Below are 27,239 nucleotides of genomic sequence, written 5' to 3' on the forward strand. Positions count from 1 at the left end.
TCTTTTAAGCCTCCCAGCTGTTATTGACTAATTTTTGCTTAAGACTTATTAGGATGAGAGTGAAATGTGGTGGAGTAGTGGAGTTCTCTGATCTTCTAATTCATTCTCAGAAATGTGGTCCTTGTAAGTATTTTATTTCCTTTTCTTACTGGGATAAAACCCCCCCCACCATTCTTTTTCCATACCTGCAGCATTGTTCTCTCATGTGTTGTCTATGCCATGAAGTACTTCTTCCTGCCGATTAAGTCTTTTTTGTTTTTTTAAGTTGAAGTGGGAGGAATAGGTGCTGGAGGAATTCGGTTCCACTACCTGTAATTATATTCCACCAAGGAGGAATACAAGGCTGGAGGTTTATGTGCCTTTTCTTTGCAGTTAAGCCTTTTATTTTTTAAGGGATATGGGCCTAAGTGTATTTCACAGAGAATGTATTTTCCCTTCCCCAGCTAGCAGCATCACCGGTATGCTTTCTGTATGTTCTCCCACATTCTTCCTTCCTGTGAGAGCTTGGTGCGATTTGGAGGAAAAATTTACAAGAGTGGGAACTCCCCTGTGATAGGCACTTAGAATTTTCTTTCTGTCATGCCTTTCCACCTTATACTCTAGCAGTTTGTGAACATTTCTAGTTTCATCTTCCTATTGGTATAATTATAATTACGTATATCTTCTGGGAACATTTGCCCATGTAAACAAATTCTTGGGTCTTGTGTTTCCTTGCATCCACCTGTGTCTCTAGCTTTCAGGATGGTATTTGCCTGTGACCATACTTCTCTGGTGAGTTAGACTATTATTTGCAGTCTGTCCATTTCGTAAGGATAGGAGCTATATATTTCTAGCTCTTTGCATCTCTGAGGTGAATCAGAAAGTGTTTTCAATTCACTATTTTTAATATTTTGCCACACTTGCATTATCCTCTCATATATATAGCAATGTTATGAGACAATTATCCACCTATCCATATATTTCTTTACTGAGCCATTTGGGATTATGCTGGGTACAGCATGTCCTTTAACTCTTAACACTTAAAAACTATTTCTTCTGTAAGAATCTTCTTTACACAGTCACAGTGTATACTTATTGAACTTTAGAAATTTAACATAAATACAATACTTTGATCTGTTTATCATATTCATTTCCTCCATACTCTCAATGTCCTAAACAGACTTTTTCTCTTGAGTTTCTAATCCAGGAAATTTAATTTAATTTTTAATTAGAAACACGACAGTCTCCTCTAATCTACATAGGTTCCTCAGACTTGGACCACTTATTTTATACAATTCATTTTGGGTTTGTATTGTTGTTTCCACATTATTAGATTCAGCTTACTTTGCGCTGGAATAATAGTAGGTTTTGGTGTATGTGTGTGTGTTTCAGAATATCACATCATGTGCCTTTGTCCCTTATTTGTGGTGTTTATTTTTAATCACTTGGTTAAATGGTTTGTTTTGTTTTTCTTTCTTTTTTGGTTAAGTGGTTTTATTCACTTCTATCTCTACATGTTAAGAGTTTCATATTAAAAAATGAAAAAATGTTAATATAAAACTGGAAAATAGTAGCATGCACTCTTAGAGAACATAGTGTATACTTTAAGGTTAAATACTTAAAAGTATCTGGTCTTACTTAGAAGGGCAGTCTCCTTAGAGGAAAACCATTCAATAAAAAAATATTTTTATAACTTTAAATTCATTAGGTTTAATGGGTTTAATAGAAGAATTTTTAAACATCTGTTAGCTTTAAAATCCAGGAATTAGGTATGCTTGGTTTTATATCAGTATTCCCGAGTACATACTAACTGCTTTTTTTTTCTTAAAAATTTCAGGAAAGCTTTTTTTGAATAATAACTTAATATTTATTCACTTGCATTGCTTTGATATTCTACATAAATGACAATTATTATATAAACCATAGATATTCTTTACTGTCTTCAAAATCTACTTTCTCTCAAATCTGTTATACCTCTTAGTTTCTCTTAATATGGTTTTGAGGCAATTTTACATTTATGGGAAGTTAAAAAAATAACATAAAGAAGTTCTGCAATTCCTTCACCTGTGTCCCCTAATGATTTCATCTTACGTAACATTAGTACAGTATCAACATCAGTAAATTGACATCACAACAGTGTATGTCTGTACTTATATGTGTTTAATCACATGTATAGTTTTGTAACAACCATGCCAATCAAGGTAAAGTTATGTCTTATGTAATCATGGTCACATGTGCTCTACCAATATCTCTAGTCCCTGGCAACCACTGAACTATTTTCCATCTTAGTAATTTTGTCTGTCAGCAGTTTTGCTTTTTGATATTGACTTCTCACTTAGCCTTCTGCCCTTGAAATCCAATGAAGTTGATGCTTATATCAATAATGTGTTTCTTTTTTATTGCTGAGTAGTACTTCAGTTTGTGAATTCAGTGTTGCCAGTTTTGTGTTATTAAAGAACTGCTATGAATATTTGGGTTCGAGTTTTTTTTCGTGTGCATATATGTAACTTCATTTCTTTAAGAAAAATATCCAGGGGTGCCTTTGCTGGGTTGTATGCTAAGTGCATGTTTAGATTTTTAAGAAACAGCCAAACTGTTTTCCAAAATGACTGTACCGTTTTCAGTTCTATCTCTTGGTGAAGGAAATGGAATTTCTCCAAATCCTAGCTACAATTTGCTTTGGTTACGATTTTTAATTTTTGGCTGTTATAATATTGTGTGTAATATCTCATTAAATTCTTTATTTCTATAATCATCTGTGATTTTGAACATACTTGCATGGGTTTCTTTGCTATCTATATGTCCTCTGGTGAAATACTTCATCATGTCTATCATTTTATAATTGCATTGTTTATGTTTTTACTTTTGAATTTTTAGAATTCTTTATACCACATATGGTTTCTTCCTGACAATGTGTGATCTCTGGTTATTTTTTTTTGCATTGGCTATATCTGATTTTAGTATCAGAGTAAATACACTGACCTCATAAAATGTTCCCTGCGGTCGCAGTTGATTCGTCTGAGGGGGGGGGGGGCGGCCGGTTGCTGAACCCTCGGCTATCGGCGTTGCTTGGAGGGTACCGGCGGCGGGGGCTCTTTCCCGGAGGCGAGGGTGAGGCGGGGGACTTGGCCAGGTCCCCGGCGGGAGGCGTGCAAGGTGTGGAGGGCGGCGAGAAGGGAAAGATAAGACACTCTTCTTCCAGTAAGGGTAGAACAAAAGGACTTTTATTCCGGGGTGAGCACAGGTTATATGGGCTGGCATAGAGGGCGGGGGTTGTTACAAGCCAATGCTGAGGGGATAAAGGCTAGGATTGGTTCTGAGAGGGTGCGGAGGTTAGGATTGGTTCTAAGAGGGCACGGAGGTTGTTCTAAAAGGTGCAGGAGTTGCTCTGGCAACGGTGTCTGGCAACAATGTATGCGCACTGGTGGTGATGGGAGTTGCATTGGCAACGGGGAGTGTACGGGCAAGATAAGGAAGTGGGGGAAAGGGCGGTTGGGGGAAGGGCGGTTTCCTCCGGCAAGCCTCCCCCACCGGTGGTATTTTGGGTGAGGAAATGGGGCCTGCCTTCGACCTCGCTTCCTTAGGTCCAGGGGGCTGTGGAGGACACTGACCGCCCGTACCCACTACCCTCCCTAGGGGTTGCGCAGGTCCCCTAGCCCAGACCTGGTAAGTCGAGGTATATGCTCAGTAACCCGCAGTTCCCTCCTTTTATTTTCTGTAAGGCATTTTATAGAATTTGTCTTCATTCTTCTTTAAACATTAGGTGGAATATTCTAGAGAAACCATCTGGGCCTGGAGATTTATTTTTTGAGTACTTTTTTTTTTACGTTAAAAATGAGACAAAATAGTTTCAGTGGCTGAGAAATTCCAAGTGGAGTCGAGAGGTCACTCTGGTGGACATTCTTATGCACTATATAGATAACACCTCTTAGGCTTTAATGTATTGGAATAGCTAGAAGTAAATACCTGAAACTACCAAACTCCAACCCAGCAGTCTGGACTCCTGAAGACAATTATGTAATAATGTAGATTACAAGGGGTGACAGTGTGATTGTGAAGACCTTGTGGATCACACCCCCTTTATCTAGTGTATGGATGAGTGGAGGAATGGGGATAAAAACTAAAGGACAAATGGGGTGGGATGGGGGGATGATTTGGGTGTTCTTTTTTCACTTTGTTTTTTATTCTTGTTCTGGTTCTTTCTGATGTAAGGAAAATGTTCAGAGATAGATTGTGGTGATGAATGCATAACTATGTTATCATACTGTGGACAGTGGATTGTATATCATGGATGATTGTATGGTGTGTGAATGTATTTCAATAAAACTGAATTTAATAAAAATAAAAAAATAAAAAAATAAAAATAAAAATAAAAAAAATTTAATTGTGGCAAAATATACATAAAATAAAAATCATGTTACTCGTCTTAGGGAATAATTGTTTTACATTATGTACATTGATAGCACTCTAGTACTTTCACCATTATCTATTTCCAGATTATTTTCATCATCCCAATCAAAAATTGATACTCATTTAGCAATAATTCCCCATTTGCTTCTCCCCCCACCCCAGCAACCACTGTTCTGCTTTCTGTCTCTATGAATTTGCTTTTTCTAAGTATTTCCTATAAGACATACAGTATTTATCCTTTTATGTCTGGCTTATTTCATACAACATAATATTTTCAAGGTTCATCAGTGTTGTAGCAAGTACTAGCTCTTTTAACAGGTGAAGATTATTTCATTGGTGGATAGAACATATTTTATTTATCTATTCATCTATTGATGGACACTTAGGTTGCTCCCGTCTTAGAGTTACTTTGTTTATAAACTCCAATGGACGTTGGTGTACAAATACCTGTTTGAGTCCCTGCTTCAGTTCTTTTGGGTTTATACTAAGGTATAGAATTGTCAGTCACATATTGATGGCATGTTTACTTTTTTGAAAATAGTCAAGCTGTTTCCTACAGTGACTTGACTATTTTATATTCCCACCAGCACTGTACAAGGGTGCCTGTTTCATCACATCTTCGTCAACACTTATTTTCAGTTTTTTAATAATCATCCTAATGTGTGAAGTATTACCTCATTGTGATCTTGACTTGCATTTTCCTAATGGTTAATAATTTGACTTTTTCATTTACCTGGCATCATTTTAGAAGAAATGTGTATTCAAATCATTGGCTCATTTTAATTGGGTTGTTTGTCTTTTTTATTGTTTAAATGTAGTAGCAATTCTTTATGTTTTCTGGATATTAAGCCCTTAGTAGACTTATGCTATCCAAAATTTTCTCTAATTCTTTAGGTTGTCTTCTCACTTTATTCTACTGTCCTTTGATGCCAGTAGTTCTTAATTTTGATGAAGTCACATTTATCTGTCATTCTTTTGTTACTCTTGCTTTTGGTGTAAATTTAAAAATTCATTGCCTAGTTCAATGTTCCTGTGTTTTTCTGAAGGGGTTTATTGTATTAACTCTTAGGTCTTTGATCAATTTTAAATTAATATTTGTATATGATGAGAAGTAGGATCCACATTCATTCTTTTGTAAATGGATTTTCAGTTTTCCAAGCACCATTTGTAAAAGAAGCTCTTCTTTCCCTCTTTTTTAAATGCAATTTGCTGACATATAATTACATAACATACAGTCATTCAAAGTGTACAATCAGTTGTTCACAGTATCATCATATAGTATTCTTTCTTTCTTGAGTGGATGTGGCAATTTTGTCAAAAATCAACTGGCTGTAGCTGTCTGTATTTAAATCTTGATGCACGATTGTAATCCCATTGATTTTTATGTCTGTCCTGTCTGTACTGTTTTGATTACAGTATCTTTGTAGTAAGCTTAGAAATCAGGAAGTTTAAGTCTTCCTACTTATTTCTTTTTTAAGATTCTTTTGGCTACTGGGGGCCCTGGCAATTCCATATGAATTTGACAATGAGCTTATCTATTTCTGCAAAAAACTCTTTTGGAAGTTTGATGGGGATTCCATTGAATTTTGCAGTTGCTGTTGAAAGCAATTTGCTGTTCCTCAGGAAATAATGATACTAAGCTTTCCAATCCATGGACATTTATTCATTTATCTCGGGCTGCTTTAATTTCTTCCAGCAATGTTTTGTGGTTTTCAGTGTATGTCTTTCACCTTCTTGGTTAAGTTATCCCTAGGTATTTCATTCTTCTTATGCTCCTGGAAGTATATTTTTCTTCATTTCCTTTTCAGATTGTTCATTACTAATGTTCATTACAGCTGACTTGTATACATGTATTTTGTGTTCTATAGCTTTGTTAAATTTATTAGTTCTAGTAACTTTCTTGTGGAGTTTTCTTTCCCTCTCCATCCAGTCACCTGCAAGTAGGGATAATTTGAAATCTTCCATTCCAATTTGGGTGCCTTTTCTTTCTTTTTCTTTCCTGATTACTCTGGGTAGAACTTCACTACAGTAATGATAATAGTGCAACAGTAAGCAGCCTATCTTGCTCCTCATCTTAGGGGGTAAGCTTTCAGTCTTTCACGTCTTTAGTTTGATATTTATTGTGGATTTTTCCTAAATGTCGTTTATCATGTTGAGAAAGTTCCTTCTATTGCTAGCTTTCTGAGTGTTTTTATCTTCAAAGGATTTCGGATTTTGTCACATGCCTTCCTTGTATCAGTTAAGATGATAATGTTTTTTTTCCCTTCATGTGGTATATTTCACTGTTTGATTTTCTTATGTTGAACAATCCTTGCATTCCTTGAATACAGATATACCTTATTTTACTGTGCTTCGTTTAATTGTACTTCTCAGTAGAAGGATTGTGGCAATCTTGTCAAGCGATCCTTTTGGCACAGTTTTTGCAACAGCGTGTGCTCACTTCATGTCTCTGCATCATGTTTTGGTAATTCTTGTAATATTTTGATATTGTAACTGTTATAGTGATATGTGATTTTTTTTCCTTTTTATGTAATTTTGCTGAGATATTTGCATATTTTATGGTGCATCCAAAGTATACAGTCACTGGCTTACCGTATCATCACGTAGTTATGCATTCATCACCACGATCATTTTAAGAACTTTTTCATTCTTCTAGGAAAGAAAAAAAAAGAAAAGAAAAAACCCAGAACACTCTGTACTCCTTTTTTGTCCCTGTCATTGATCTCTAGCTTTAATGTGGTACATTGGTTACTGTTGATGAAAGAATATTAACATTATTGTTAACTCTAGTCCATAGTTTGACGTAGTTGAATTTTCCCCATATACCACTCTATTATTAACTCTTTTCTAATAGTTTTGTACATTTGTTCTAGTTCATGGAGGAAGTTTTTAAAATATTTTTACTGTTAATCACAGTCATCGTCCACTACAAGATTTACTGAGTTACATAGTCCCATGTTTTAACCTCTGGCTTTCCTTCTGGTGATATATGCCCCTAAACTTCCTATATCAACCACATTCACTCACAATTCGGCTCTGTTAATTGTCATAATAATGTGCTACCATCACATCTATCCATTTCCGTTCTTTAAGTTCAGTCTAGGTAAAAACTGCAGATTTCAAGCCGCTGCTCCCGATTCTCTGGCCTCAATCTATCTTCTGGTAAACTATATTCTAGATTTTATGCTATGAGTTTGCATACTATAAGTAGTTCATATTGGTGATATCATGCAGTATTTGTCTTTTTTTGTCTGGCTTATTTCACTCAATATCAAGGTTCATCTATGATGTCACATGCTTCAGGACTTCCTTTTTGCAGCTGAGCAGTATTTTATCATGTATATACATTTTGTTTATCCATTCATTTGTTGATGGACATTGGATTGTTCCCATCTTTTGGCAGTTTGTGTTCCTGTTTTCAGTTCTTTTGGGTATATACCAAGTAACAGGATTGCTGGTTCATAGGGCAGTTCTGTGTTTAGTTTTCTGAGGAACTGCAAAACCATCTTCCACAGTACATATACCATTTTATATTCTCATCAGCAGCAAGTAAGTGTTCTGTTTCTCCATATCATCTCCAACCCTTGTATGCCAGTTTGGATGTATTATGTCCCGCCAAACACCATGTTCTTTAATGCAGTCTTGTGGAGGTAGATCAGTTAGGATTGATTAGGTTGTAATTGTTTGATTGTTTCCATGGCCATGTGACTCAATCAACTATGCGTGACATGTCTGATTAAATTATTTCCATGGAGGTAGGACCCCACCCTGAATGGGTGGGTCTTTGATTTGATCAGTGGAGTCATATAAAAGCGCATCTGAAAGTCACATTTTGGAGAGCAGCTGAGAGACACATTTTGGAGATGGCTGCTGAAAGCAGACTTTTGCTGACACTGTGGAGATTCTAGCCCGGTGTTTGCTCCAGAGAAGCTGAGAGAGGACAAAACACCCCAAGAGCAACATTTTGAAGAAAGCATGGGGGCTGAGAGAGGAGCTGGAACAAAAACCTGGGATCAGTTGACACCAGCCCTGCCTTCCCAGCTAACTGAAGTCTTCCAGAAGCCATTTGCCTTCCTTTGATGAAGGTATACTCGTGTTGAATTGTGGAGAGCCGTCTCCCGGGACGGGCATAGCGCATGCGCTGTAAACCTGCTCCAAAGTCCCCCCGCCCATCGAATGAGCCAAGATGGCGCCCATATCCTGCTTCCGCTTATGACGTGCACACTCACTATTCCTATCTGCCAATTGAGTGCATATGCGCGGCGCTAGATCATTGGTTATGAGTAGAGTACTTAAGAGTTTGCCCAAGCGAACCTCGGAGAGACAGCCCACTAGGAGCCGTACCTGACGGCCACATCGAGGCTGCTCTCCCGCGAGGCACTCTGCCCCGCGTGGAAACCTGTAACAGAGAATGCTTATCTAGCTTCAGTAAAAGACTTGCTCTCGCAACCGCCGTGTGGCTCGAGTCGTGACTTCCAGCCAGGTCAGTTTGCGTGGTCTGCATCTCTCTCTCTCTCATCCCTTGTTTCTCCCCTCGCCGGCCGGGGAACAGGGGTCGAGCGGGGCGGCGCTGGACAAGTGGTGGCCCGTACGGGGAACGCTCCTCCTCCTGCCTCGCTCTCGACGGTCCCTCTGTGAGGAGAGCAGCGCTGCGCATCGAGCTTACGGCGGACTTCCCGCGCCTGATCAACGCGAGAAGGTGAGTGCGTCTTATTACATGATAGTTAGGGCCCGTGGGTTTTCAGGTGACCCCGGGGGACTCGGAAGAGCTCTCCGAGTGACTGAAGTATAGTGCCGACTGCAATCATGGGGCAGTCCGGAAGTTCACCTCTCTTAGCTCCCTTAAAGAACCTTTTGAAACAACGGGGTATCTCGGTCAGGAAAAGCTCCCTTCAGCGTTTTCTTGATGATGTTGATACTTTTGCCCCTTGGTTTGCCTGCACCGGCAGCCTTAGCCTACCCTCTTGGATGAAGCTCGGTCGCGACATAGACCGAGCGCGCCAGACGGGCGTGTGTATGGACCCGATTCTAGTACCCATATGGGAGACCGTCCGTGCGGTCCTTGAACTAGAATCGGCTGCCGGCCTAAGCCCGTCCTCTGCCTTGCAAGAAGCACGGTGCGCGCTCCAAGAAACCCAGTCAGTTTCGTCAGCGGACGGCTCCTATAAGGGCAAACCGCCGGAGTCCAGTGACTCTGACTCAGAGTCAGATAGCGATACTGGCGAGGAGGCGGAAGCATCCCCGCTACTTGAGTGGGAGGAGCCTCCCGCCACACCCGTGCGGCCTTCCGCCCCGCCAATGTCTACCGCTGCACCCCCAGGGACACCCCAGCTCCCAACTGACGCCTTGGGCGGTCCCACCAAAGGACCTCGCCGAGAGCTCCCTCTAGTGGCCATGCCCAGTAAATGTAATTATCCTTTGCTGCCAGACCCGGAAACCTCGATGGGCCGGTCAGGGGAGGGGCAACCTTTGCCGTACCCCCCGCCCGAGTACACAGGCCCTCAGGACCCTTTGCCATTAGGTAGTGGTGGGAGACATTTCTGGAGATGGAACCCTTTCACAACATTTAGACCTTTTGGCATGCTGGGTGGCTACCAGCCACTTGAGCCGCAGCCAGTCTCAGAAATGTACCCGGTTATTATCAATCCCCAAGGTGGCAATCAGCACGAATCATATGATTACAAACTATTGAGGGAATTGAGGCAGGCCGTCCATCAGTATGGCCCCAATGCCCCTTATACCTTGAACATGATCGAGAACCTCTCTGCTCTAAATCATACACCCGCAGATATTTTTCAGCTAGCCCGTGCTTGCTTGCCGTCAGGCCGATTCATAGATTGGAAAGCATGGTTTGAGGAGTTAGCTGAAGAGCAGGCCGCAAGGAATGCGGCAGGGAGACGTGGCGGGTGGAATGCTGACATGCTGTTGGGGAGAGGCGCCCATGCCCAGAACCAAACGGGTTTCCCACAAGAGGTCTACGCCCAGATCTTCCGCTGTTTTGTGGGTGCCTGGAAAAAGCTAACAGGTAAGGGAGAGGCTCAGGCCTCACTCAGCAATATACACCAAGGCCCCACAGAACCATTTGCGGATTTTGTAGCCAGGATGCAAACCGCAGCTGAGAGAATCTTCTCAGATCCAGGAGTAGCAGAGACTGTGGTTAAGCAAATGATTTTTGAGCAGTGCAACAAGGAGTGCAAAGTTATCCTGGCACAAAACAGAGCAAAAAATTTGACAGAGTGGGTCAGGCTCTGTAGAGATACTGGCAGCCCTTTAACTAATGCAGGTCTAGCTGCCATGCTAGCTAGCTCCCTACAGGTGGCTACAAAAGGCCCGAGAACCTTAGGGGCAAAGTCTAACGGGTGCTATGGCTGTGGCCAATCAGGGCACTTTAAGAGAGATTGTCCCAATAGACGTCAGCCCCCTGCCACTCAACGGTTTGGCGAACCAGGTGCAGTAACCAGGCCGTGTGGCCGTTGCCACAAAGGCCCCCACCGCGCAGAAGATTGTAAATCGGTTTTCGATGCGCAGGGTAGACGCCTCTCTGGCCGCCCCGAGCAGATTCCAAAAAACGGGAAGAGGGGGTCCGCCCTTTCGACGGACCCCCTTGCATGCCATTCGACAACACAGGATCCGATCAAATTCGTGCGTCCCCCGGCTCAGCAGGACTGGACCTCTGTGCCACCTCCAGACTCGTACTAACCCCCTACATGGGTGTCCAATTGAAACATGGCATCCCCTATAACCCTCAAGGGCAAGGAATCATTGAAAGAGCACACAGGTCTCTGAAAGACTTGCTCAAAAAACAGAAAGAGGGGATAGGTCACGGCCTATCCCCAAAGGCTCAACTGTCTGTAGCCTTATTCACGTACAATTTCTTAAATGAAAATTCACAGGGCATGACACCTGCCCTTCAGCACACCTCCCCGAGTCCTCAGCATAGAGGTCTAGTCCGTTGGAAGGATGTCCTGTCGGGGCAGTGGAAAGGCCCTGACCCGGTGCTCAGCTGGGCCAGAGGCTCTGTTTGTGTTTTTCCCCAGGAACCAGGACGTCAACCAGTGTGGGTTCCGGAAAGACTGGTGAGAACCGTGACATCACCTGAAGAAGCCAAGGAACAGCTGTCAGAAACGCCAACGAATATACAACCTGAACCATTAGACCAAGCCTCCGACCCTGCTGATGATGGCGACGACCGACAAGACGATAATAGTAGGACTGACCACCCCGCGGTTGCCCAAAAAGAGGATCGGTAACTCTGTTCTTTGCTCTCCTATAGCAATCCTTCTAATCTGCCTTTTTCTTTTTTTAGTGGAACTGTGGTAGCGCAGGAGAGTGGTCTTTGGGGCCTGTGGCATCATCCCCCGACCCTGGCCCCATTCTCTGCTGGGTCTCCCGCCTCTCCTGTGTTTTTCACTCGTACCCTGTCTCTAGGTCTCCACCACCTGCCTTCTGACAGAAATATTTCCTCCACAAGCTTCAACGAGTCCTTCCCCCTCACCAATGACACACTGATCCTCTCTTTTGCTAACCTCTCTGTCAAGGTTGTCAACACCACAGTTGCGGCGAATGCTACTTGTGAAACTGGTAATGGCGAGTTAAGTAAGGGAGTCTTGCTTGAATTTCTTAACGTTACAGGGAAGAGCCGCCAGTCTTGTGAAGGGATCTTGAGTAAAAATGAGACTCAAAGGTGCCTTTTCCTTCCGGGGTTTGCTCCTACAGTCTGCAACCGTTCCAAAGACCCGGATGCCTCGCCGCCCCGCTATCCTAGTGTATCGCCCAAGTTATGTCTGGCTCCCCGTCAAGGCAACCGACTGGGTTGGCCCTGTTTCTCAAGTTGTTTCACTTAACAATATCCCCTTCTCTAAGTCTAGGCGTCCAAGAGGCATACCTTACCCGAGACGTGCTACGCCGCCACAATCAGATGCTGAACTTAAATTTCCAGGCCATTCAGAAACTCCTAGCGGAGATAGATGAACTTGGACTAGAAATAGATGGACTCTGGAGAGTTCTCCAGCAGACGTGTGATACCCGATGGTTATTCGGGAGGCTTTGTGTCACCCCGGTTAGGGTGAACTTGACAGAGGAGCAGCAAGATGTCGCCGAGTGGCTCAAGGACACTTATCTCCCCAACTTCACCAATCTCTCCGACCAAGTGAAATCCGACCTTCAGGGACTTGAGAACATTAGGAAATTGAAGCCTGTTAGTTTCGACCTTTCCACACTGGGCGAGACTGTAAAAAATCTGTGGGACCAAGTCACCTCTTGGTTCTCTTGGCCCAATTTGACTAATTGGATTCTCTTGATGGAGGGACCATTGGTGGGATTAGTCATTGTTAAATCTTTGCTAGAACGCCTGTTTCAAGCGCGGCAGTACCGTGTTACCACTATGATGGCTATGTCCTCCACCTTTGATACCCCCAACAGCGACCATTCTGATGGCCATACCCCATCCTGGCCGCCTCGGGCGGGGCACTCGGGAGCGAGGTTTGTAGCTAAGCGCGCAGCTGTGTCCCGGGTATAACGGGCGACGCCAGCAGTCATAATTTTTGTCTCAGGTAGGTCCCTAAGGCAGAGTCATAGTTGTGGCCAGACTTGACTCTAGCCAATGCATAGGGACGCCTAGTGACGCCTCCGACTCTGGTTAATGCTATCCCTGCCCCCGCCTTTGTCCCCCAGTTGCAAGGCAAAGCACTGCAGGGAGAGTCATGTTGTTTCCAGCTCACGGACTCTCCTGTCTCCATATGAGGTGAGCATTCTGGTCGGTGCTAGAGGCTCCGCCGCTAAATGGCTGAGACCTAGTCCAGACTCCCCAAAGCACCGGAACAAATTGTGAGCCATCTGGGTTCACGGGAGCACACTCATCACTGGGGACACTGGGTCGATATAAATAATAAAGGGGGAGATGTGGAGAGCCGTCTCCCGGGACGGGCATAGCGCATGCGCTGTAAACCTGCTCCAAAGTCCCCCCGCCCATCGAATGAGCCAAGATGGCGCCCATATCCTGCTTCCGCTTATGACGTGCACACTCACTATTCCTATCTGCCAATTGAGTGCATATGCGCGGCGCTAGATCATTGGTTATGAGTAGAGTACTTAAGAGTTTGCCCAAGCGAACCTCGGAGAGACAGCCCACTAGGAGCCGTACCTGACGGCCACATCGAGGCTGCTCTCCCGCGAGGCACTCTGCCCCGCGTGGAAACCTGTAACAGAGAATGCTTATCTAGCTTCAGTAAAAGACTTGCTCTCGCAACCGCCGTGTGGCTCGAGTCGTGACTTCCAGCCAGGTCAGTTTGCGTGGTCTGCATCTCTCTCTCTCTCTCATCCCTTGTTTCTCCCCTCGCCGGCCGGGGAACAGGGGTCGAGCGGGGCGGCGCCGGACATTGAATCCTTAATTTGGATATTTTCATGGCCTTCCAACTGTATGCATTTGTAACCAAATAGACACCCTTTATAAAAGCCAATCCATTTCTGGTATTTTGCATAATGGCAGCATTTGCAAACCAGAACACTTTGAAATTTCCTGTTTTTTTTAATAGTCACCATTCTAATAGATGTGAAATGATATCTCACTGTGATTTGATTTGTACTATTCTAATAGCTGTTGAAGGTGAGCATCTTTTCATGTGCTTTTTAACCTTTGTATTTACTCTTTGGAACAGTGTCTAATGTTTGTATGTCCTCTTTAGAACAATGTCTATTCATATAATTTGGTTCGTTTTCTGTTGTTGAGTTGTAGAATTTCTTTGTATACTCTGGATATCAAGCCCTTATCAGATACATGGTTTCCAAATACTTTCTCACATTGAGTAGGCTGTTTTTTCACTCCTTTGACAGAGTCCTTTGAAGCACATACATATTCAAATTTGAGGAGGTCCAATTTATCTATTTTTTTCTTTTGTTCTTTGTGCTTTGAGTGGAGAGTCTAGGAAATTACTGCCTTTTGCTAGATCTTTAAGGCATTTCACTGCATTTTCTTCTAGGAGTTATGGTATTGTGTCTTATGTTTTGGTCTTTGATCCATTTTGAGTTAATTTTTTTATAGGGAGTGAGATCTGGGTCCTGTTTCTTTGGATATGGATATTCAGTTTTGCCAGTGCTGCTCACTGAAGAGACTGTTCTGTCCCAGTTGAGAGGATTTGGAGCCTGGTCAAAAATCAGTTGACCATATATCTGAGAATCTATTTCTGAACTCTCAATTTGATTCCATTGATCAATATGTCTATCTTAATGCCAGTACCATGCTGTTTTGACAACCATGCCTTTATAATATGCTTTAAAGTCAGAAAACATGAGCCCTCCAACTTCATTCTTTTTTCAAGGTGTTTTTGGCTATTCAACTCCTCCTTTCTTTTCAATGTGTAAAACAGATGATGAGCCCTTCCATTTCAATTGAGTAGACTTGGAATTTTGATTGGTATCACATTGAATCTCTAGATCAGTTTAGGGGGAATTGACATCTTAATGATCTTTAGCCTTCCAATCTGTGAACGTGGAATGTTTTTCCATTTGTTTAGTTCTTTGATTTCTTTTAGCAATGTTTTGTAGTTTTCTGTATACAGCTCCTTTATATCCTTGGTTAAGTTTACTCCTGGATATTTAATCTTTTAGTTGCTGTAGTGAGTCGAATTTTTTTCTAGATTACCTCCTCTGATAGTTCCTTACTAGTACACAGAAACACTACTGATTTGTTAGTGTTGTCTTTATGTCATGTAATTTTGCTAAACTCGTTTATTGACTCCAGTAGCTTTGTTTGAGGCTTTCTAAATATTGGAACATGTTATCTACAAATAGTGAAAGTTTTTCTTCTTCTTTTCCAATTCGGATTCCTTTTCTTTTTTTTTCCTCCCTAATTCATCTAGCTAGGACTTTTAGCAGAATGGTGACAATGGGCATCCTTGACTTGTTCCTGATTGTAGAGCGACAGCATTCAGTCCTTCATGATTGAGTATAGTAGTAGCTATGGATTTTTCATGTATGCCTTTTATCTTACTGAGGAAATTTCCTTTGATTCTAGTCTTTCCTAATGGTTTTATCAAGACAGGATTCTGGATTTTGTCAATGCCTTTTCCCCATTGATTGAGATGCTCATGATTTGTTAATGTGGTGTATTACATTACTAAGATTTTGTTGCATTGAGCCTCTCTTGGCATACCTTGAATCAAACTCCCTTGTTCATGGTGTTTAATTCTTTTGTGCCTTTGGATTTGGTTGCAAGTATTTTGTGAAGAATCTTTGCACCTGTATTCATTGGCGTTATTTGTCTGTAGTTTTCTTTTCTTGTAGGATCTCTATCAGGTTTTTGTTACAGGGTCCTGTTGGCTTTAATAGAATCAGATTGGGAGTGTTCCCTCCAGTCTTTTGGAAAAGTTTCAACAGGATTGCCTTTAATTCTTCTTGGAAAGCTTAGGAAAATTCACCCATATAACCCTCTGTTCCTGGATGTTTCTTGTTGGGAGGTTTTTAATCTCTTTGATTACTTTGATGAGATCTTCTGTTTCATCTTATGTTTAGGTTAGTCATGTGTTTCTAGGAAACTGTACTAATAAGTTGTTTGCTTTTTTGGTGTACAGTTGTTCATTCCATCCTCATATGATCTGTTTTATTTCTTTTGAGTTTGTTGTAATGGCCCGCCTCTTAATTCTGATTTTATTTGTATCTTCTATGTTTGTCATTGTCAGTCAAGCTAAGGGCTTGTCAAGTTCATTTATCTTCCCAAAGAACCAACTTTTGATTTGTGTTTCTTGCTATTGCTTTTTTGTGCCCCATTTCATTTATTTATTCTCTGATCTTTGTTATTTGTTTCCTTTTGCTTGCTTTGGGATTAGTTGACTGTTCTCTCTGTAGCTTTTTTTCAGATGTTTAGTTAGGTCTTTGATTTTTGCACTTTCTGGCATTTTAACATAGGCATTTGGGGTTATAAATATTACTCTTGTCACTGCCTTTGCTGCTCCATGGTTTTTGATATGTTGTGTTCTTAATTTCATTTGTCTTGAGATGTTTACTGATTTCTTCTGCAATTTCTTCTTTGAGCCACTGATAGTTTAAGAGCATATTGTGTAACATCCATATATTTGTGAATTCTCTAGTTTTCAGCCTGCTGTGGATTTCCAGCTTCATTCCATTATGATCAGAGAAAGTGCTTTGTGTAATTTCAGTATTTTTAAATTTTTTAAGATTTGCTCTGTGCCTCAGCATGTGGTCTATCCTGGAGAACGTTCCATGAGCACTTGAGAAGAATGTATATCCTGCTGATGGGGTGCATTGTTCTATATATATATTTTAGGTCTAGTTCATTTATCATATTATTTAGGTTCTCTCTTTATATGTTCTGTCTATTGAAGAGAGTGGTATCTTGAAGTCTCCCACTATTATTGTAGAGATGTCAGTTACTCCCTTCAGTTTTGCTAGTGTTTTCCTTGTATATTGATTAGGTGCATAAGTATTTATGATTGTTCTTTCTTGGTGAATTTTCCCCTTTAGTTATCCTTACTGATAGTCTTAATTTCTATAGTCTCCTCTGACTTCACCAAGCCTCTTTCCTTTTTTTTTTCCCCCAGTTGGCAGTTCTCCCTTTAGTGTTTCTGGTAGAGCAGGTTGCTTGTTTACAAATTCTCAACTTCTGTTTATAAATATTCTAAACTCTCCCTCATTGTTTGAAGGACAGCTTTGCCAGATTAAGAACTTTTGGCTGGCAGTTTTTCCCTTTCAGTATCATACACTATACCACTATCTTCTCACCTCCATGGTGTCTGATGAGAAGTCCACATTTAGCCTTATATGGCTTCCCTTATATGTGGTAAATTGCTTTTCTCTTGTGCTTTCAGTATTCTCTCCTCTAGAACATTTGACAGTCTGATTAGTATGTGTCTTGGAGTGAGTCTGATTAGTATGCATTGCAGAGTGCGTAAACATGGATTTTTCTATTTGGAGTATGTTGTTTCTTTAATTTGCATATTATATCTTTTTCAACATGGATTTTTCTGTTTGGAGTATGTTGTTTCTTTAATTGGCATATTATATCTTTTTCAACAGTTGGGAAGTTTTTAGCCCTTATTTTATCAAATATTCTTCCTAGCTTTTTTCCTTTCTCTTAAAAATGTGGCATGTTTCACAAATTTGCATGTCATCCTTGAGGAGGGGCCATGCTGTTCTTCTTTATTCTAATTTTAGTAGATGTGCTGCTGAAGTGATCGGTGATTTTTGATGTTGCTGTTATAGTTGTTTTGGGCACTATGAACCGTGCCCATATAAGAAAGCCAAAGTAGGCCAAAAAGTAGGTATCTTGCACCAAACAGTAGCTAAATTGTGAACAAAGGAGAAAAGATCTTGAAGGAAATTAAATGTGCTACCCAGGTGAACACATAGAAGAGAGAAAAAGAGCCTTACTGGTGATATGGAGAAAGTTTTAATGGTCTGAATAGAAGATCAGACGAGCCACAACATTCCCTTAAACCAAAGCTTAATTCAGAGCAAAGTCTCTAGTCTCTTTAATTCTATGAATGTTGAAAGTGTGAGGAAGCTGCAGATGAAAAATTTGAAGCTAGCAAATGTTGGTTCATGGGGTTTAAGGAAAGAAGCTATCTCCCTAACATAAATGTGCAAGGTGAAGCAGGAAGGGCTGATGTAGAAGCTGCAGCAACTTGTGCAGAAGATCTAGCTAAGGTAATTGATGGGAGATGTACCCTAAACAACATATTTTCAATGTAGATGAAATAGCCATCTATTGGATAAGGATGCCATCTAGAACTTTTCTAGGAAGAGAGAAGTCATTGGCTGGCTTCAGATCTTCAAAGAGCATGTGACTCTGATGTAAGGGGCTAATGCAGCTAGTGACCAGTATGATGAAGCCAGTGCTCATTCACCATTTTGAAAATCTTGGAGCCCTTAAGAATTACGCTGAATCTACTCAGCCTGTACAGTATAAATGGAACAAGAAAGTCTGGTTGGGTAGAACATATATTCCAATATGGTTTTAAGCCAACTCTTGAGACCTATGTTCAGAAAAAAAGATCCCGTTCAAAATATAATGCTTACTAACAATGACCTCATTACTCAGTAGCTCTCAGGGAGATGTACAGAAAGATTAATGTCTACATGTCTGCTAATATAGCATCCATTCTGCAGCCCATCGATCAAGGAGTAATTTCACCTTTCAAGTATTATTCTTTAAGTGGGGTATTTTGTAAGGCTGTAGCTGCCTAGTGATTCCTCTGATGGATCTGGGCAAAGTAAATTGAATACCTTCTTGAAAGATTTACATTCTAGATGTCAGTAAGAACATCCATGATTCACTGGAAGAGGTTGAAATAACATTAATAGGAGTTTTGGAGAAGCTGAGTCAACCCTCCTGGATGACTTTGAGAAGTACAAGACTTTAGTGGAAGAAGTATCTGCAGATTTGGTGGAAATAGGAAGAGAATTTGATTTAGAATTGGGGCCTGAAGATGTGACTGAATTGCTTCAGTGTTACAAAAAAACCTGAAAGGATGAGGAGTTGCTTTTTATGGATGACCAAAGACAGTGATTTGTTGAGATGGAATATACTGGTGAAGATGCTGTGAATATTGTTGAAATAACAACAGAGGATTAGACTATTACATTAACTTAACTGATAAAACAATGGCAGGGATTGAGAGGATTGACTCCAGTTTTGAAAGAAGTTTTACTCTGGGTAAAGTGCTATTAAACAGCATTGCTTATTATAGAGAAATCTTTAGTGTAGTGATGAGTCAGCTGACATGCAAAATTCATTGTTGTTTTATTTTAGGAAATTGCCATAGCCACCTCAGCTACCACCACTACCACTACCACCACTACCGTGATCAGTCAGCAGCCATCAAGTCAAGACCCTTCCACCAGCCAATGATTATGACTTACTGAAGGCTCAGATGATGGTTAGCATTTGTTATCAGTTATGGATTTTTAAGGTAAATATATTTTTAGACAGATTGTTACTGCATACTTAATAAACTATAGTTTAATGTAAAAATATCTTTAAAGTAGGCACTGGGAAACTAAAAAAAATTGTATGACTTGTTTTATTGCAGTATTATCTTTATTGTTAAGGTCTTAAACTGAACCCATAATATCTCCAAGGTATGCCTGTAAACCTGACTTACTAATGGCTTATAATCCTTTTAATTTACTGTTGGATTCTGATTGCCTTTGCTTTTCTTCGGGATTTTTGAATCTATGTTCAAAAGGAATATTGGTTGGTCACTCTCTTATCTATATCTAGCTTTTGTATAGAGGTAATGCCAGCCTCATAGAATGAGTTAGGAAGTAATCTTTCCTATTCTATAATTTGGAAGTATTTGAGAAGTATTGGAGTTAAATCTTCATTAATTATTTGGTAGAGTTTAGCAGCAGTGAAACATTTACTTTTAGACTAGACTTTTCTCTGTAGGGATGTTTTTAATTACGATTCAACCTCTTTAATTATTACAGATCTGTTGAGATTTTCTTTTTCTTGCATCAGAGTAAATTGTATATTTCTAAATTCTATTTTTTTGATAATTCTTAATGTACAAACCTTTTAATATTGATAGGGGGTTCAAAATATCTATTTCATATAGGATGAGTTGTGGTAGTTGGCGTTTTCTGAATAATTTGTTTGTTTTATCTGAGTTGATTTATGCATGTAGGTTTGTTTGTATTCTCTTTTATCCTTTTGATGGTAATAGGGACTCTAGCACTTTGTACTGTTTCATGCTGCTATCTGTAATTTTTGTCATCTTTTTTCTTTGTCAGTCTTGCTTTAGATTTTTTGGTTTTCTTTGATGAACAGTCTTTTTGTTTCTTTGATTTTCTCCATTCTTTTCTCAGTGTCATTAGTTTTGCGCTTTTCATTATTCCCTTATGTTAGTTTGCATTAAGAGTATAATGTGCTGCTTTTGCTAGTGCCTTAAGTTCATAGACTTTGCTCATTTGTTTGAGACACTTTCTCTTTTCAGCTGAAGCATTTCTTGCTCTATTTTTTCTTGAAACTGCCAAGTTCTATTTTACCAGTTGTTTTACTTGTATTTTCATTCAGGTAAAGATAATTTTTTTTTCCTCTTTGACTCCTATTGTTTATAAATAAATTGTTAGGTAACGCTGCTGTGAACATTGATGTGCAAATGTCCTTAGTTTCTTTTTCTTTTCTTGATTTTGCTGAGGGTTTGACCCTGGTACTTTTGTCCATTGCATTGCTGCTGTTTAATATATCGTTTATGACTTTTCTGGTTTTGATTTCCCTTCTAATTTTTGTTCTTACAGTTTATCCGATGAAGAAATGAGGATATTTGTCCTGTAATTCACACTATGTGGATTTTGGCATTGTATCTCTGTGGTTTTATTTGTTTCTCCTGGCCACTTTATATACTGTAAATCGGTAGTTATGTAAATTAGTAGATATACAGCATTGATAGGCAGAATAAATTATAGGTAGTATTATGGACAGCCATTGTGAGGTTTGTATGTGGTTGTCTCTTTTTAAAAACATCATTCATGATCATTGCCTAGATTTGTTAATATATTAATGAATTTAATTTATTTTGGCATTACTTAGAATACTTGTATAAAGAGGAAATGCCCATCATGAACTCTTAGGTTAAAGAACAGTTTATGTAAGCTAAATGCAAGATTCTTTTAAAAATGTGTCATTATTAACTAGTGAGTTTGAACATATTGAATATGTTTAAACCCATTGGCATAATTGCAGTATTGTTACTAACATTTTCTCATTTTTGCTTATGGAACCCTCTTCAGATTGGCTCCTGAAACCTTTTGAGACATCTTGATAGTCTTAATATTTTCCTTTCTTGCTTTTTGATAGGTTCTAGATCAGGAATTGCTAATTCTCTAAGAAAACCTGGATACTTTTAGTGGGAATTTGTACATAGAAGCTCCAACCTGGGAGCTAGGCATGCTGTTTGGTACTGAGCACTTTCCTAGACTTCAGGTGTTCATTTTCACCTCTTTGATGATACTGGGTTTTTTTTTTTGTTTGTTTGTTTGTTTTTTTTTGTTTTTTGTTTTTTGTTTTTTGTTTTTTTGTTTTTTTTGCTATCTCATGTGCTAGAATTTGCCTCCTTTGAGTGTCAGGAATTAAATAATATTCATCTAGTGACAAGTGACAATTTGTGCTTGAAAATCACCTAACCGCCAGTCATTAGTTTTGACTATTTTGGGGGGGGGGGGGGTAATGTGTATGGCTTAAAGATGCATATTAAAAATTATTTGGCATTGATTATAGCTATGTCTATTTCAGTACAACATAGAACTTGTTTATAGTATGAAATAAATGTTTGGTTTTTATAGGGCCTGCTTCTATAAAACTTTTGGGGACTTTCTAGGGAATATGGTTTAATTTTGAAATACAAAAGAATGAATTCCACCTTTTACCCAAGAAAAATCTCCATTTTCTCAGAAACTAATAATTGTAATGTTTCTTATTTGGATTTCCATCAGTTAGTAATACAAAAAGAAATTCAGCAGCTTTTTTTCTGCTTTATCTTTTAGAAAAAGATTGAAAAACCCTATGCTGTCTCTTGGCACATGCTGTTTTTGTTACCTTGTTAAAACAGTATGGAAATCTTTGTTAGCTTGTATCTGTTGCACATTAATAGCTTTTAAGGAACTTATAAATTTTAGTAACCATCAAAATTGCTCTACATGCTTTGAAATCAGTTATTTTACATTAACTATTTCTGCTTTTGAAAGATTATGCTTTCCAACCCCCAAGTAAATTTGTTTTTTTTTTATTTTACTTTGAGAAAATGAAAGCACTTTAGAGTGTTTTTATTCTGCCATACATGGATTCCTTAAATGGAGTACTCTGAGTACAAGCACTACATCTTTGTTACTGCTCCGTGCCCAGAATTCTATGGGTTCTTTATTCTAAATAATGATAGGGTGTGTAATGTCCTTTAAAAAGGTGCAAGGTGTAAGGTGTTTGATCACCACATGTTCAGTTATCTTACCTGTATTCAAGGTCCTATATTTACTACTTTCAAAAATTTTATATTTTACATTAAATGAATTCTGATCTCTGCTGTTAACACTTCCTTTGTCATTACTTTGTCAGTTATCTAACAAAAATGCTGACGTTAAGTTTTTGTGTTCTGCTGTTTATAGGCTCCATTAAATGAAGAAGTTTGGAAAATACTTAAGTACTGTTTATCAGTATTTTGAAAGTGTAGTAACAAATTTGAAATTAAGCTAGGCCGCCTCCCCATCCCCACCTGCCCCCCAGCTTTTAACTTGAAAATATGGGTTCATCTCCCTTTCTGGAAGTACATTGTATGGCATGTGATGGCAATTTCTGGGAAGGATAAAGATGCCATTTTGAAATGAATTTAATCACTTGAAGAAAAGGCTGATGGCTAGAGAACAAAATTACTATCCAATACATTCTCAGATTTTTTGTCACTATACCTTTATTTATTTTGAATGCATTTCCTGATTGATGCTTGAGGGAAGGTACAACTTGCTTTGAGTTTTTCCTTAAAAGATTGATGGTAAACTAAAGTACATGGCCAGTATTCAAAGAGATTTCACAGCAATATGCTATTTGCTTTATATTTCGTGTTAATGTTTTAAAATGTTCTTATCTGACATTCTGTGCTGTGTTGAAGAAATACAGCAGTTAGATTCTGGATCAATGTAGAATAAGATCACACTCCGTAACTTTATACGAGTAACTTTTACACTTAGTTCGGGTCCCAAATTCAGTATGGAAGGGTAGCGTAAAATTTAAAGAAATGAAAGGCAAAATTCACATTTGTGGAGTTAAATGCAGTTTGTTCACTGAAATACGTATTTCCCTTCTCCCCAAACTTCTATCAGTTCTTTATTGAAGAAAGTGGAAAAATTCAATACTTATAAAAGTTTAGTCTTCGATTTCATAGGCTACCACACACTGAAATACGAGTAGACGGAAAATATACGTTAAAAATTCTTGTTCATTGCAGTGTACTAAATCACTTTCGGACTGTAAACCCTTTCATTTCATTTGCAAAGTAATAAAATCAGTTTTTCTGAAAGCACGTTTAATTGAAAAAATTAAACTGCTAGTTTTTTAGGATAACCCTCTTCCCATCTTCTTACCTACACATCCATTTAGAATAGCAAGCCCATTTTCATTGATTGCAAAAATTTTTTTAATGGAGGCAGCAGGGAATGGTGGGGGCTACTGAATTTATCTTCTTCCTCAGTCACTGGGGAGGAAGAACTTGCTGTGGGCGGGGGGTCTGAGTGCCTGCAAACTCGAGCTTTCGCCTCAACCAAAAGGAGGCAGGTCTCCGGGGAGGCTCAGGGACGAGAGATGCGGGGAGTGTTTGCACCGGGTGCTCTTGGTTATTCCTAAGAGGGTTCAGCGAACTGTAGCCCGGTGCAGTATAGGCTGCAGCAGCGCGTGTGCGGCGGCTGCGGCTGCGGCAGGCGGGAGCGCGGCGGAGGTGGAATTCAGAACGTTGGGTCCGAGACCCGCTCGCTGCTAGACCGTAGGTTCCGCGGTCGCGGAGCGAGGGCGGGCGTTCGCCCCAGACGCCAGGGAGACCCGCTAGATAACACTGGGGGCCCATTTACCCTTCCGCATTTGCCTGGGTTTGTCTCCTGGGCGGTGACGTGACGTGCTGACGGCATTGTGCCGGGGAGCTCGGCCACTCCTCCCTGTTCCCACCCGTCCCACCACGGAGCCCAGCCCAGTGCCTCATAGAAAGGCCGGCCTGCAATACTCTTCGCCGTCGCTGACCGCCTGCACGCCCTCTCGGTGAGTGCCTGGCGGCGCCGCGGCCGTGGGGCCTAGCGTGCGCGGCGGCCTAGTTGGTGGCCCGCGAGGCCTTGCTCTCGCGCTAGGCTGCCGCTGTTAGGCCGGAGGAGGCCGTCTGCCCCAGGCGGGGCGGAGGCGAGCTCCGCAAACGGCCGGGGGTGGGGGATGCCTGGGAGGCGGTTACGTGGCTGGGGGTTGGCGCACCTGCCAATTCAGGTAACTCACAGGGCTGAGGCCCGGCGCGGAGGCCAAGGCTGCAAGCGTGAGGGAAAAGACGCAGGCCTGCCCGGCTGACTTTCGCTGTGTATATATCGGGAGGGATGGGGGACAAGATGGCGGAGGCTTGGCGCCTGCTGCTGGGGACTTCACAGTTCTGTTGCCGAGTGGAAGGATCGCCATTTTGAAGGCTGTGTATGGCGAGGAAATTCCGCTACAACCCGTGAGAGGTGTGGGAGAGGGCGGTGGCGGTCGCAGGGGTGCGGGTGATGGGTTCCCGGGATCCGGCGCGGTGGAGGGGGCGTGGCTGTTCACCGAGGCGGCGGTTGCGCTGGCAGCCATGATGAGTGTTCTGGCTTTAGGCGCTGGACTGCAGCGCCACCTTCGTACTCTGCCTTCTGCATTTTAACTGAGCTGCCGTAGGGGCTCCTATCCTCTTCGCGACTCCGATTCGGCGCTTGACTTGTGTTTGTAGTCCACCCAAGTGCTGTCCGGGCGCATCACATTTTACTTGAAGGTTTACGCAGGCGTTAGGCTGCCGTCGATACGGTTTTCTGACAGTCCTCGAGTATCTGAATTTAAAAATATAATTTCATGGGAAAGATTTCTCAGAACTCTGGTCCAATATGAAAAGAATGTCAGATTGCACATCACGAAGTGCATACAGAATAGTTTTCTGGAAACTGCTTACTTGGAAGACTTTATTTAAACTATCAGTGAACTCGATTATCATTTCTTGGATAAAAAGGCAGAAAGTTTTTGTTGAAGGACATATGTGGTACAATGTATTACTAATGCTCTTCTGGTGTATTTAGATTTTCTGTCTTATCTGACATTTATATAGTTGAGTTTCTTCCCTTAAAGAACTTTGATAGCATACTGTATAGTCTGCCTGGTAAACTCAGTGGAATGCGACCGCTGCTCTGGGTCGAGGGTTAAGGAGGATTTAAAAGGTTCTTATAATGCGCCATAGCTGCAAGAAATTCACTGTGGGGCTTCCGATGAAGGTGAGGTTTCCATAAGCAGGTGGAATTTGGGGAGGCTTTCTGAAGGATGGGTAGGACTTTGTTAGAAGTGGCGATGGGAAAAGGGCTTGTCAATGACGAGGCTTTTTTTTAGAAAATGCCAAGTATTTGTATAGTTTGGCTAGATTAGGTGATATAGATAGGGAAGGGTGGTAATTCTGGTAGATTGTGAAAGAGCTCCCTTTCCAGGTATATCGACTTATTTTCAATTGAGGTAGAAGGGTAGCTCTAAAGTAGCAGTGATCAAAATACCTGAACTGTACTTTCTATTCGCTTAGCAGTTCTGGCTCCAACCATTGAACTAGGAAGAGTTTCATAGTTGAGAAATGTTGCAAAAGTTAATCAGTTTTCACCTCTAAAAATTTTATCAAATTGTTGCTTTTTGAAGGAGCCATGTCCATGAGACAGCTGCACTTTTTTTCTCTTTAACTCTCACCCCAAATGCTGTTTTGCTCAGAAGTAAGATGATTTCTGTGGTAAATAAAGCTTCTGCAAGATATTCACTGTGGGGGTACAGAAATAGCACTTTGGATTACTTCACCCAAACAAGGGATATATCCAGTAAGTGTGCCAATAGAATTTTTTAGAAAGCTTTTAAAAGTAAGTTACAGGAGTGGTTGCAGAAAATGAGGTGACTTTCAGGTGGCCTTATGCAAGTCATGTCCGTCCTAATGAAAGTAATCTTTTGGTTACTCTTCACTAAGTCTAGCTTTTAAGCTCATATATTGGTTTATATTTGAGTGTCCTAGCTGCAGGGCATGGGAAATGTGGAGCACTTTTTTAGATATTTACAGTATAAACAAGTTTTTCCATTTTCTTAGAGACCAACGGGTCATAGCAGTGAAACTCAGTTAAGAGGAACTGAAAGGACTAGAGATCCTCACATTTATCATAAAGGGTCATGATTTTTAAAATATTTGAGAAACAGTGGCTTTCAGGAGGCACACTTGAAGGAAGTTGCTATGCAGACTCTGGTTGTTGAGGTGTTAAGGATATACATAAACTGGAGAAGGACTTAGAAAGTTGCTTTATATCTTGATTACTGGGAAGAACAGAAGAGTGGTAAAGAAGATAAAATGATACATAATTTATTAGCTTGGTGTGGCGGCAGGTTTCAGGACAGTAACAGTGAATGTTCAAGGTTAAGATTAAGTTAGACTCAGATTGTGAAATTAAAATAAGTTTATAGTTTTAGATGAGATTTTGCATCATAAATGGTTAAATGTAAAATATTTTTTACCTGAAGGGGTAGACCTTGATGATTTGGAGAACTTAATGGTGGGACACCATCTTGGGTGAATGCAGTGTTCACTTGAAATTTACATGTATTTTTCAGAAAGATGCAAATTAAAAAAAAAACTGGTAATAACACTATTTGTAAATGCTTTATCTTCATATGGACTTCAGTTGTCACTGATTAATTTTTGTATTATTTCAAAACAATATTTTATGAAATCCGTGTCTTATAATTATACAATAAAGCAATAAAGAAGTTACAAAATTCAAATCAGCCCCCCTTTACTGAGAGGAATTTTTAAGGTCCATACCAAGGACTCTGTGCATCCTTGAAGGCTTTGAAAATAATAACACCATTAGCATTACTATGCCTATCAATTAAATTACAGAATCTTTCAAATTTGCTTGAAAGTGCTACTCAGATGTAATGCATTCTAACATTTATTTAATATCTGCTTTGTAACTTTCTTATTTAAAGAAATACAGTGTTGGTGATCCAGTTTAGGGGTGCATTCCTATTCCTGCCTCTTTTTCCCCCAGAAGCAACCTGTGTTCTCATGTATATTTACCCAAAACTGTTTGCATTTTAACTTTAAATAAAAGATGCACGGTATGTTTCAACC

General features: G+C 40.4%; 2 pseudogenes; one reads left to right on the plus strand and one right to left on the minus strand.

The window, feature by feature from the left end:
* Window positions 1-23,998, plus strand: part of LOC119524119 — an 81,644-nt pseudogene extending 57,646 nt beyond the window's left edge.
* On the minus strand, window positions 17,479-17,578 carry LOC119524333 (annotated as a pseudogene).
* Window positions 23,999-27,239: the final 3,241 nt, after the last annotated feature.

The sequence above is a fragment of the Choloepus didactylus genome, chromosome Y (genome assembly GCF_015220235.1).
Source record: "Choloepus didactylus isolate mChoDid1 chromosome Y, mChoDid1.pri, whole genome shotgun sequence".
Taxonomy (NCBI): domain Eukaryota; kingdom Metazoa; phylum Chordata; class Mammalia; order Pilosa; family Megalonychidae; genus Choloepus; species Choloepus didactylus.